Source organism: Chiloscyllium plagiosum, unplaced genomic scaffold (assembly GCF_037043375.1).
Source record: "Chiloscyllium plagiosum isolate Xiang-an unplaced genomic scaffold, Cpla_swu_hap1 HiC_scaffold_3, whole genome shotgun sequence".
Lineage (NCBI taxonomy): Eukaryota > Metazoa > Chordata > Chondrichthyes > Orectolobiformes > Hemiscylliidae > Chiloscyllium > Chiloscyllium plagiosum.
This window is the reverse complement of record NW_028270141.1, coordinates 121,183,836-121,197,774: the sequence shown is the minus strand read 5'-3', so window position 1 is coordinate 121,197,774 and position 13,939 is coordinate 121,183,836. Positions and strand designations below refer to the sequence as shown.

At 42.9% G+C, this 13,939-nt stretch overlaps 1 protein-coding gene across 3 annotated transcripts in view; it reads left to right on the top strand.

The window, feature by feature from the left end:
• The window catches only part of ak9 (adenylate kinase 9), a 274,249-nt gene that overhangs the window by 19,491 nt on the left and 240,819 nt on the right, over nucleotides 1–13,939 (top strand). The window lies entirely within an intron of this gene.

Sequence of the window (13,939 nt, the reverse complement as noted above, 5' to 3'; positions counted from 1 at the left end):
GTGGGAAGGGTGTTTGAAATTGGAGAACTCAATGTTGAATAAAAGCAAATTACTGCGGATGCTGGAATCTGAAACCAAAAGAGAAAATGCTGGAAAATCTCAGCAGGTCTGGCAGCATTTGTGAGGAGAAAAAAGAGCTGAAGTTCCGAGTCTAACTGACCTTTTGTCAAAGCTTGTTGGAGAAGAAGGAGCACATATTAAGAGCACCACTTTGGAAAGTGGCCTCATCGGAACAAATGCGGCGGAGGCGAAGGAGCTGAGAGAAAGGGATAGAGTCCCTTCAGGACGTAGGGTGAGAAGAACTGTAGTCCAGATAGCTGTGGGAGTCAGTGGGCTTGTAATGGATATTAGTGGATAGACTATTACCGGAAATGGAAACAGAAAGGTCAAGGAAAGGAAGGCAGGTGTCGGAGATGGACCAGGTGAAGGTGATGGAGGGATGGAAACTGGAAGCGAAGTTTATGAAATTCTCCAGGTCAGGACGAGAGCATGAAGCCGCACCGAAATAGTCATCGATGTACTGATAAAGCTGTTGTGGGAGGGGACCCGGGTAGGCTTGGAACAAGAAATGTTCCACATACCCCATGAAAAGGCAGGCATAGCTAGGACCCATGCGGGTACCTATTGCTACACCTTTGATTTGGAGAAAATGGGATGAGTTGAAGGAGAAGTTGTTGAGAGAGAGAACAAGTTCAGCCAGGCGGGGGAGAGTGGTGGTGGATGGAGATTGTTCAGGCCTCTTTTCGAGAAAGAAGCGAAGAGCTTTCAAGCCGTTTTGGTGTGGGATGGAGGTGTAAAGAGATTGCACACCCATGGTGAATAGAAGGTGGTTAGGGCCTGTGAATTGAAAGCTGTCAATGTGTCGCAAGGCATCAGAGGAATCCCAGATGTAGGTGGGTTAGGAGACTATGAGGTTGGAAGCTGTAGTGGGTAGGCATCCGGAGGAAATGAGATCAGTCACGGTGTTGGGATGATGGCTTGATGCTCTGTGGTGTAGTCATGCTACAGGGGGAGGTAGCAGGAGGAATCTGAGAGTTGGCACTCAGCCTCTGCGAGGTAGAGGTCAGTACGCCAGACAACAACAGCACTCCCTTGTTATCAAACCTTGTTTGATAACAAGGTTGGGGTTAGACATAAGCGAGCGAAGGGCAGAAAGTTTGGATGAAGAGAGGTTGGAATGGGTAAGAGAGGCAGAGAAATTCAGGCGGCAATGTCCCGTCGACAATTGTCAATGAAAAGATCGAGGGCAGGAAATTGTCCTGGTGGGAGTGTCCAATTAGAGGTGGAATGTTGGAGGGATGTGAAAGGATCTGTGGAGCGGGGGGAGGACTCTTGTCCAAAGAAGTGACCGCGAAGGCGAAGGCGATGGAAGAAGAGCTCAGCATCATGTTGAGCCCGGAATTCATTGAGGTGGGGACGTAAGGGTACAAAGCTGAGTCCTTTGCTTATAACAGCACGCGCAGCCTCAGAGAGGGGAAGGTCAGAGGGTATGGTGAACACACGGCAAGGGTGGGGCTGGAAGAGATGGGGTTCGAGGGATTGGGACTGTTGGAAGGTGCAGGGTGGGTGGGGGTGTGGATGAGAAGTTGAAGCTTGCGTTCCTTAACAGGAACAGGAAAAGTTTGGAGTTAAGGCGTCGAATAATACGAAGGATGAAATGAAACTGTGGACTTGGACAGCTTTGAGAGAGAGTAAGTCGGGTGCTGCTGGAGAGAGGTGTCGAGTGCTTTCGTGTGACAGCGCATGGCTTTTAGGATGCGGTGAGAACAGCAGTTGGAAAAATGTTGTATATTGTGCAAGTACCTGTAATCCTGGAGGCTGCATGCAGGGTGGAATTTGAGTTGAAATCCACATGGAGTAAGTCGGAGGAGAAGACAGTCACTGAGGAAGGAAATATGGCTGTGGAAGCGAGTCTTAGTAAATACCTTGTCTAACACTGAGAGAGAAAAGGAAAGCAGTGAAGGTGGACAGGGGGAGAGAGACAAACGAAAATCCCGTCGGAGAGAAGAGCAGTATTTCTTCAGGGTAGGCATTCCTGGAAGAGAGGTGGCAGTGGGTTAAACACTGGATAAAAGCAAATTACTGTGGATGCTGGAATCTGAAACCAAACCAGAAAATGCTGGAAAATCTCAGCAGGTCTGGCAGCATCTGTAAGGAGAGAAAAGAGCTGACGCTTCGAGTCTAACTGACCCTTTGTCAAACTCAATGTTGAGTCTTCCAGGCTGAATCAGGCCGCAAATTGGAGGAACAACACTTTATCTTCCATCCAGGCAGCTAACCTTCCTATCCATTCCCCAGACCTCCTTTCCAGCCCAGCCTCCTCCCTTCCATCCCACCAGCTGACCCTTCCTTCTCGCTACCAACCAGATTCACTCTTTCCATCGACCAATCTGATCATGCCCACCATTTGTATTTACCTATCACTACCTCACCACTCCACCCCTCTCTCCACCCATTATCCTTCCACCCCCTCTCTTTATCTGCAGCTCCCCTTACCCCCACCACCATTCCTGAAGAAGGGTTATACCTGAAACATTGACTTCTCCACCTCCTGAGGCTGCCTGGCTTCCTGTGTTCTTCCCTCCTTCTGTTTGTCTACGCTGTATCTGTGGCAGTTTCTCACTAAACAATTCTTAGTCCTAATCCAGTACAGTTTGAAGTCATAAACTAGATCCATAAAGTTATCTTTGTGAAAACTTTGTAGACTTGGCATTTTCATCATGCAGCTTATCATAGAGTCATAGAGATTTTTTTTAGATTAGATTACAGTGTGGAAACAGGCCCTTCGGCCCAACAAGTCCACACCGACCTGCCGAAGCGCAACCCACCCATACCCCTACATTTACCCATTACCTAACACTACGGACAATTTAACATGGTCAATTCACCTGACCTGCACATCTTTGGATTGTGGGAGGAAACCGGAGCACCCGGAGGAAACCCATGCAGACACGGGGAGAATGTGCAAACTCCACACAGTCAGTCGCCTGAGGCGGGAATTGAACCCGGGTCTCAGGCGCTGTGAGGCAGCAGTGCTAACCACTGTGCCACCGTGCCGCCCACTTTGATATACAGCACGGAAACAGACCCTTCGGTCCCACTCATCCATGCTGACCAGATATCCCAACCTATTCTAGTCCCATTTGCCAGTACTTGGCCCATATCCCTCTAAACCCTTCCTATTCGTATATCCATCCAGATTCCTTTTAATTGACGCAATTGTACCAGCCTCCACCACTTCCTCTGGCAGCTCATTCTGTACGTGCACCACTGTGAACAGATTGCCCCTTAGGTCCCTTTTATATCTTTCCCCTCTCACCTTAAACCTATGCCTCTAGTTCTGGACTCTCCCACCTCAGGAAAAAGACTTTATCTGTTTACCTATCCATTCCCCTCTTGATTTTATATGCCTCTATGAGGTCAGCTCTCAGCCTTTGATAGTTCAGGCAAAACAGTCCCAGCCTATTCAGCCTCTCCCAATCACTCAAATCCTTCAACCCTGGCAATATCTTTATAAATATTTTCTGGACCCTTTCAAGTTTCAGCATCCTTCTAATAAGAAGGAGACCAGAATTGCACACAATATTCCAAAAATGGCCTAACCAATATCCTGTACAGCGGGCAACATGACCTCCCAACACCTGTACTCAATACTCTGACCAATAAAGGAAAGCATACCAAACGCCTTCTTCACGATCCTATCTACCTGCGACTCCACTTTCAAGAGTTATGAACCTACACACCCTCGGACCTTGCTATTAAGTGTATAAATCCTGCTAAGATCTGCTTTCCCAAAATGGAGCACCTCTCATTTATCTAAATTAAATTTCATCTGCCACTCGTCAGCCCATTGGCCCATCTGATCAAGATCCTATTGTAATCTGAGGTAACGTTCTTCGCAGTCCACTACTCCTCCAATTTTGGTGTCATCTGCAAACTTACTAACTATACCTCCTTTGTTCATATCCAAATCATTTATATAAGAAGTGAAAAGTAGCGGACCCAGCACCACTCCTTGTGGCACTCCATTGGTCACAAGCCTCCAGTCTGAAAAACAATCCTCTACCACCACCCTCTCTCTTCTACCTTCAAGCCAGTTCTGTATATTCTCTGAAAATGCACATTATAATAAGCTTTGCTTTTAAAAGTGTTTAAAATGATAATTATGTCATTATATTTGATAATTTCTTTTAGATTTGAGAGACATCAAGGTATATGGGGATGAAACAGAAATATTGCTCTGAGATAGAGAACCAGCCATAATACTATTGAATGGAAGGTCAGGTTTAATGGTCCAAAAGGACTACACATACTTCTCGTTTCTGTTTCCATGTTTTTCATCCTCATTTGCTGCTCATTACAATTTACACTGTCCCATCCAACCATTATCTTTGAGTTTGTTGAACCACATTAATTCCTGGTGCCTGAATTCAACCAAATTTAACTCAAACTTAAACAAAAATTGTTGGAGAAACTCAGCAGAAACTCAGCATTTGTGGAGAAAGCAGAGTTAACCTTTCTTCAGAACTAGCTAGTAATATGCTGAAGACAGAGGATTGGGATGGGGAGTTCAAAGGAGTAAGCGGTAGGTAAGGACAGAGCCCAGTGGGAGAGAAAGACAGACAAAGGGATACATAATGGTAAGCTAAAGAGACAGAAAAGGTGATAATGGGAACCATAGTAGATGAAAATGGAATGGTTATGCTGAAAGCACATTGTACATTAATTATCTGGATGAGTGGCAGATGGAATGTAACATGTGAAAGTGTTGAAAGAAGAATAGAGGCACAGGCTATTTTATAAATGAGGAAAAACGTTGGAAATTTGAAGCACAAAGGAACGTAGGAGTCTTACCTTCAGGATTCTGTTACAGTTAACATGCAATTTAGGTGTCAGGAAGGCAAATTCAGTGTGAGCATTATTTCAAGAGGGGTAGAATACTAGAGCAGAGTTGTATTGCTGAGATTGTATAAGGTTCTGGTCAGACTGCATTTGGAATATTGTGAGCAGTTTTGGATCCATATCTAAGGAAGGTTGTGCTGGTGTTGGAGGGGATCCAGACCAGATGTCCAGGAATAATCCTGGGGATGAAGGAACTTGTCATGAGGAGCGGTTGAGGACTCTGGATCTGCACTCGATAGTTTAGAAGGATGAGGAGAGAACTGATTGAAACCTACAGAATTCTGAGTAGCCTGGATAGAGTGGACGTGGAGAAGATGTTTCCACACCTTCCCCTTCACCTCTGTCCAAGGCCCCGAAGGATCCTTCTACATCCAACAGAAATTTACCTGTACCTCCATCAATGTCATCTACTGTATTCATTGCACCTGATGTGGTCTCCTCTGCATCAGGGAGACCGGATGCCGACTTGCAGATCATTTCAGAGAACATCTGTGGGTCACCCACACCAACCAACCCCACCGCCTCATGGCTGAGCACTTCAAGCCCCCCCTCTCCACTCTGCCAAGGACATGCAGGTCCTGGGCCTCTTCCATTACCAAACCCTTACCACCCAACGCCTAGAGGCAGAAAGCCTCATCTTCCACCTTGGGATTCTGTAACCACACTGGTTCATTGTGGATTTCACCAGTTGCCTCATTTCCCCTCCCCCCACATTATCCCAGTCCCAAGCCTCCAACTCAGCACAGCCCTCTTGACCTGTCTATCATCTTTCCCATCCATTTACCTCACCCTCCTCTCTGACCTATCATCTTCTCCCTCATCTTCATCTTAATCTACCTATCGCATTGTCAGCTACCTTTCTCCCTAACTGCCCCCCCCACCCCCCCATTTATCTCTCAGCACCCCCCGGCCTACAAGCCTCATTCCAATGAAGGGCTTATACCTGAGACATTGATTCTCCTGTTGCTCTGATGCTTCCTGACCTGCTATGTTTTTCCAACACCACACTCGCGTCTATAACTTAATTAGACAAGAATTAAAGCATGTGGATTAGAAGCAGCTGATTGATGGTAAATCCACATTTGTCAAGTGGGAATCTTTTAAAGATCAGTTGATTAGAGTGCAGATCAGGTATGTTCCTGTGGAAATGAAGCACAGGAATGGCAGCATTCACGAACCTTGGATGACAAGGGAAAGTATCAGCTTGGTCAAAAAAAAAGAAGCATACCTAACATCTAAGAATATGAAGGAAGTAGGAAAGAACTCAAATGGGGAGTTGGGAGCGCTAAAAAGGGCCACAAAATATTCTTGGCCAGCAGGGTTCAGGAGAATCCCAAGGTAGTTTGTACATATATTAGGAGCAGAAGTGTAGCTAGGGAAAGAGTAAGCTCACTCAAGGATAAAGAAAAGAGGTTACGTGTGAAGTCAGAGGAAATGGGTGAGGTCCTTAATGAGTACTTTACATTGGTATTTGCCAAAGAGAGGGATGTGAGGGAAGCTGAGATTAGGGAAAGGTGTATGAATACTCTCAGGCAGGTCAATATAATGAAGGAGGACATGTTGTGTATTCAGAAATGCATTAAGGTGGACATGTCTCCAGGGCCAGATGGGATCTCAGAGGGGAGAAAAGAACAGGGAATGACATCACCACAGGAAATGACGTCACCAATCCAAGGAAACCTAGACACATCAATAGAAAGCGGGTCACTAACACTAGTGCTTCACCAGAGGCTCATTGATAGTGTTGTCTAGTATGGTGACGAAATGTTTGAAAACGAACCTCTACAAATCTCCTCAATACCCATGAAGTGAGGAGCATTGTCAAAGGATATGGCATAGATAGATTGCAGATTTAGGTAGAGAATTGGCAGTTGGAGTTTAGTCTGGACAAATGTGAGAAAATGCATTTTGGAAGGTCAAATTCTGGTGCAAATTATACAATAAATGGCAGAACTCTTAGGAGCATTGACATACAGAAGGATTTGAATGTACAGGACCCCAGATCCCTGAAAATGACAACACAGGTGGATTAGGTGGTCAAGACGCATGTTTGCCTTCATTAGCTTCAATGGCTTCAAATATAAAAGTTGACAAGTTAGGTTATAGCTATATAAAACTTTAGTGAGGCCACATTTGGAATATTGCGATCAGTTCTAATTGCCACGCTACCAGAAGGATGTGGATGCTTTGGAAAGGGCGCAGAGAAGGTTTAGCAGGATGTTGCCCAGCCTGAAGGGTTTTAGTTATGAGGACAGGTTGAGTAAACTTGGATTGTTTTCACTGGAAAGATGTAGGCTGAGGGGCAACCTGATAGAGGTCTACAAAGTTATGAGAGGCATAGATTTGGTGGATAATCAGAGGCTTTTTCCCAGGGTTGAAAGGTCAAGTACAAGAGGGCAAGGTGAGAGGGGAAGGTTTAGTGGAGAAGTTCAGGGAAAACAGAGGTTAGTGGGTGCCTGGAATGCACTGCCATTGGGGGTGATGAAAACAGGCACATTAGCATTATTTAAGGCAAATCCTGATAGACACATGAATGCTGGTGAATAGAGGGATAGAAATTGCATATCGGCAATAAGTAGAAACTCTAACTAAGAATTAGGAATTGGTGTAGGCTTGGTGGGCCAAAGGGCCTGTTCCTGTGCTGTATTGTATTGAATAACTGCAAACCAGCCACTCTGTAGTGGAAGAACAAGAAGACAGCAACAATGAAAAAAAACTTATTCGCTGTCATGCACACAGCCCCCAGATCAGATACTGACAGGAGACTAGTTAGAGCATTACTTAAAGACAGGAATCTGCACATGATTAGACACATCCCATGATCTGCATTATGGCAGGGGGGGAAGAGTAGCACATGTGCTGGTGTCACAAATGGGTTCTACTGAAGAAATTGCATGAACACGTTGATGGACCAGGCTATAGCTGTTGACTGATGCTATATATAACAAAATGCTTAGTACATGAGTAAATCTGACCGAAAACCTATTTATCAATGACACAGTGTTTAAGGAGACAAACACCAACTTTGCACAAGACTTTCCAAAAAGGGTAGGGCCCAGATTTTTCAGTTTATTGGTCATGCAGCAGCAGCATTACAATCGTAAATTCAGTCATATCATAGCAAGTGATGGCTGGTGTCTCAGCTTCCATTGCAGCATTACCGGAAGCCATCTATTGTCTTATAAAATTTTGGTTTGACTTTAATTTTAATTGTTAAGACCTAAGTTGATCTCAATTATAGTCTGAGTTTGAGAGAATCAGTCTAAAATTTTACTGTCTGCAAAGAAGACCCTGAGCTTCCACTTGCCTGGCACTTTAACACACCCCCTATTCCCTGGCCAACACCTCTGTCTCAGGCTTGCTACAGTGTTCCACAAAGTTCACTTGGAGACCTTGCAGCCTTCTGGACTCAATATCGAGTTTAATAACTTTAGGGCTTGAGCTCTCGCATGTCCTTACCCTAACCCCCACACATCAGGCCTTTTATCACATAGACTGCTATTGCACAAATAACCCATTGTTAGCCGCTAACAGTCCCCATTAATAGCTATTCACCCTCCTAGCCACATCATTATCTACTCCTTTGTCTGTCCAACTCTTCTTCTCTCTCTTTGGGCTCTATCCTCACCTATTGTATACTCTTCCTCCCCCCCTCCCCCCCCCCCCCCCACCCACCCTCTCTTCTGCATATAAACTGGCATTTTCCTAGCTGTCATCAGTTCTGAGGAAGGGTTACTCAACCCAAAATGTTAACTCTGATTTCTCTCTGCAAGTACTGCCAGACCTGCTGAGTTTTTCCTGCCATTTCTCTTTTCTGTTTAGAATTTTACTGGTCCTGATTCACTATAAGACTCTTTCCAGGATGTCTGATGTCAACTGTTGCCATTCTTGATGGCAATGTCTTTACCAACCAGAGTTTACTTCACAACCAGTCGTTACTATATAACAGTATCAATATTGTTTTCCCCTTCATTGCTATTCTTGCCATTTTGTGCCCTTGTCACGCTAAGTTCTTCTTCCAGATATTGCTCAGCATAGAAAGTTCATCAGTTGGGGGAGAGGGTACGGGTGTGGCACATGGTCATCATATTGTGGAGTTGAAGGCACATACTGTACCTTTAAGAGGGAGTGAAAATTGAAAAGCTGGCAAGCACCTGTCATGTGACTAAATGCAAGCACAGAGTGTACTGAATAATTTGAAGATGTAACATTTGAGATGTAGCTTGGGCAATGTGTTGTTTTCACAGCCATTCGAATTCAACCAATCAGTTTAAATTATGCCATAAGATACTAAAATCCAAACAAATTTGAATTTTACAGTTCTGACAACATCAAACTAATGAGATGATTTGATGTTTTGGGGTATAAAAGCACGCATTTTGGACAGTTAGCCGGAGAAAGAACATCTTCTGCCATTGACTGATTGCTTTCAAAAACATGCTCTCTGAAAGGTACCTTTATCATACGAAACATCTTTGCAGCAGAAGACTGAAGACGACACAGGGAAAATCTGCAGAGGAGGATCAATCCAGCTAGCTAGTTTTGAAACTTGACTTTTTTTGTAAATTTAATAAGGGGCTTCATTGGTTCAGTATATTGTGAAGAGTGGGAAGTAGATAAATTGTTAAGCCCAAGGAGGCTTACAATGTAGATAGTTGTTGTTTAATGTTTTCTTTTGGAGTTAAAGAATAAATTGTTAATTTTTTTTTAGTTAGTAGAATTTGGGTAGTTCTCTGTCATTCATACTTTAACAGATTACAAGACGAGGTGAACTTTTCTGTATGTCTGGTTTAAATTAGCAGAAGGGTTTATCCTGTGTCATAATAATCAGCAAGGTGTTTCCTTGCCCACTTTCAGCCTAATGCCTTAGAATATCACAGGATCAAGAGTCAATTTTCTTGGGCAGCTCCCACCCACTGTATACCAGAGCGTTGCCAACTCTGCTGAGTCTGTCCTGTTGGTGGGACAGAACATGCACAGGGCTGGTAATGGTGTTGTCTGGAACATTGTCAGTAAGGCATGAATTATTTTATAGGGAAGGCACCTGTAGTAGCAGTAATGATAATATGATTAATATTTACTTTAAATTTATAGGAAAGAAGATTAGGTCCAAAGCTAGTATTTTAAGCTTAAATAAGAGCAGTTTTGAGTGCATGAAACCAGAGCTAGCTAAATTGAACTACCACATTGGTTTAAGGGATAAGTCAAGAGAGAAGCAATGACAAACTTTGAAGGTGATATTTCCAAATACACAGGTTAAATACATTGCAGAAAGAAAGAAAAAAAATTCAAAGGGAGGACCCACCATCTTAAATGCTTAAATCAAAAAAATCAAAGTTAATATCAAATATAAAGGAAAATGAATAATTACACCCAGACGGCTGGCAATTCAGAAGATTGGTCAGAATATTAAAAAGATGCAAAGAATTACACAATTATTAATAAGATGGGAAATTAGAGTTGAAGAGAAACTTATAGAAATATAAAAGCAGATACTGAGAGTTTGTATAAATATTTAAAAAGATAAAAATTAACAAAATGAACATTGATCCTATAACAAGCGTCTCTCAAGAGTTAATGATGGATAATAAGGAGATACAGATTAATTGAACAGGTTTTTGCCTTGACCTTTAATAGACAGAATGCAAATAACATCTAGAAATGGTTGCAAATCAGGAAATAGAATGGAGGGCAGGACTCAAGAAAATTACAACCACCAGGGAAATGGTACCAAGCAAACTGTTGGAATTGTGAGCTGCCAAATCCCCAGGTTTGATGAACTTCATCCTGACGTTTTAAAATCTCCTGGCTATTGAGATTATTGATGTATTGTTTACGGTTTTCCAAAATTCCTTAGATTTGAGAATGTTCCATTTGATTGGATATTGGCAAATATAATTCCTTCATTCAAAAAGGGGGGAGAAAAGATGATATTGCAGGGCACTTTAGAAATATTTAAGGTAAGCAGGCAGAATCGACATGGCTTTCTGAAAGAGAAGTTAGGTTTAACCAATTAATTGGATTCTTTTATAAATTAACATACACTGTGGATAATGTGGAACAGTGCATGTATTGTATATTGATTTCCAGAAGGTGTTAACTAAATCTTTGCAGAAAATAAGAGGTTGTTATGTAAGAAGTAACATATTGGCATGGGTAGAAAAGTGATATTTAGATAATCATCCCAACAAGTCCACACCGACCCTCCGAAGAGAAACCAACCCCCCCTATATTTACCCCTGATAAATCCACCTAATACTATGGGCAATTTAGCACGGCTAATTCACCTAACCTGCACATCTTTTGGACTGTGGGAGGAAACTGGAGTACCCGGAGGAAACCCACGCAGACACGGGGAGAATGTGCAAACTCCACACAGACAGTTGCCCGAGGAGGGAATTAAACCCGGGTCCCTGGCACTGTGAGTCAGTGCTAACCACTCAGCCACCTTAGTTATCAGGCACCAGTAGGCATAGATGGTCATTTTTAGATTGGCAAGTATATAATGAATGGTGTGTCACAAAGGTGAGAACCGATGCTTCAACGTTTTGAACAATTTATAGAAAAGCCTTGGATAAATGGACTGAAAGTACTGTTGCAAAATTCAAGACATTGATAAGGAACTATTTTTCTCACAAAGCATTGTGAGTCTTTGGAATCTTTTTCCTTGAAATATAGTGGAAGCAGAATCTTTGAATATTTTTAAGGTGGGATATTTTGATTATCAGAAGGGTAGGCAGGAATCTGGAGTAACCAGATCAACCATGATCTGAATGGTGAACCAGGCTTGAGGAGTTGAGTGGTTTACTCATGCTTTTGATTTGTATGTTAACATATCTACTATTACTCATGGGAGCATAGGAAATATTCCTAGCAAAATGTGAAGATGAGGAAATAGGCCATTAATTCCAGTTAGCAAAATTGCTGAATAGTTTGCTGTTAGCCTTGGAAAAACAACCTCTCCAATAATGTCAAATGCTGTTGGATTTGCATTGTAAACAAGAATGAGTTGTACCAGAAAAACTTAAGTTTGCTTTTCTATGTCATAAAGAACTCATTATTGAAGTAATCGACATGAAGGCCTACCTTGGAGGCCCAAAAGTAAACAATTAGAACAGTAGTCTCAGTACATTATTCTGAGATAATTTTTAATTTGCTTGTATATTCACCCATCTCCTTTCTCTGTCCTCTTTCTGTCTCTCAATCTACCTTTATTTCTGTCTATTTTAAGTTGAGTCAGTAATTCATCATATGAACAACTCTGTCATTTGTTCTATTTGTTTCTCAATTAGGGTCATAAAGTCATAGAGCTGTACAGCATGGAAACATACCCTTCAGTCCAACCCGTTATCCCAACCCTATTCTAGTCCTACCTGCCAGCACCCAGCCTATATCCCTCCAAACCTTTTCCATTCATATACCCATCCAGGTGCCTTTTAAATGTTGCAATTGTACCAGTCTTCACCACTTGCTCTGGCAGCTCAATCCATACACGTACCACCCACTGCATGAAAAAGTTGCCCCTTAGGTCCCTTTTATATCTTTCCCCTCTCACCTTAAACCTATGCCCTCTAGTCCTGGACTCCCCCAACCCAGGGAAAAGACTTTGTCTATTTATCATATCCATGCCCCTCATAATTTTACAAATCTCGATAAGGTCACCCCTCAGCCTCCAATGCTCCAGGGAAAACAGTCCCAGCCTGTTCAGCCTCTCCCTATAGTTCAAATCCTCCAACCCTTGTAAATCTTTTCTGAACTCTTTCAAGTTTCACAACATCTTTCCGATAGGAAGGAGACCAGAATTGCATGCAATATTCCAACAGTGGCCTAACCAATGTCCTGTACAGCCGCAACATGACCTCCCAACTCCTGTACTCAATACTCTGACCAATAAAGAAAAGCATACCAAATGCCTTCTTCATGATCCTATCTACCTGCGACTCCACTTTCAAGGAGCTATGAACCTGCCCTCTCTTTGTTCAGCAACACTCCCTAGAATCTAACCATTAAGTGTATAAGTCCTGCTAAGATTTGCTTTTCCAAAATGCAGCACCTTGCATTTATCTGAATTAAACTCCATGTGCCACTTCTCAGCCCATTGGCCCATCTGATCAAGATCCTGTTGTAATCTGAGGTAACCTTCTTGGCTGTCCACTACACCTCCAATTTTGGTGTCATCTGCAAACTTATTAACTGTACCTCTAATGTTCACATCCAAATCATTTATATAAATGATGAAAAATAGCGGACCCAGCACCAATCCTTGTGGCACTTCACTGGTCACAGGCCTCCAGTCTGAAAAACAACCCTCCACCACCACCCTCTCTCTTCTACCTTTGAGCCAGTTCTGTATCCAAATTGCTAGTTCTCCCTTTATTTCGAGAGATCTAACCTTGCTAGCCAGTCTCCTATGGTGAATCTTGTCACTGAATTCCTTATAGATCACATCTACTGCTCTGCCCTCCTCAATCCTCTTTGTTACTTCTTCAAAAAACTCAATCAAGTTTGTGAGACATGATTTCCCATGCATAAAGCCATGTTGACTGTCCTTAATCAGTCCTTGCCTTTCCAAATACATGTACATCCTGTCCCTCAGGATTCCCTCCAACAACTTGCCCACCACCAAGGTCAAGCTCACTGGTCTATAGTTCCCTGGCTTGTCCTTACCACCCTTCTTAGAGTGCCACCACGTTAGCCAACCTCCAGTCTTCTGGCACCTCACCTGTGACTATCGATGATACAAATATCTCAGCAAGAGGCCCAGCAATCACTTCTCTAGCTTGCCACAGGGTACATCTGATCAGGTCCTGGGGATTTATCCACCTTTATGCGTTTCAAGGCATCCAGCACTTCCTCCTCTGTAAAAAAGACATTTTTCAAGATGTTACATCTATTTCCACACATTCTATATCTTCCATGTCCTTTTTCACTGTAAATACATCTTAAATTTAATTGGTTGAGTCTGTCCTGAAATTTCATTGGTTAAGAAATAGACAATTAGACCTGATGTTCAGTGACATCCAGATGCCCCATTGAC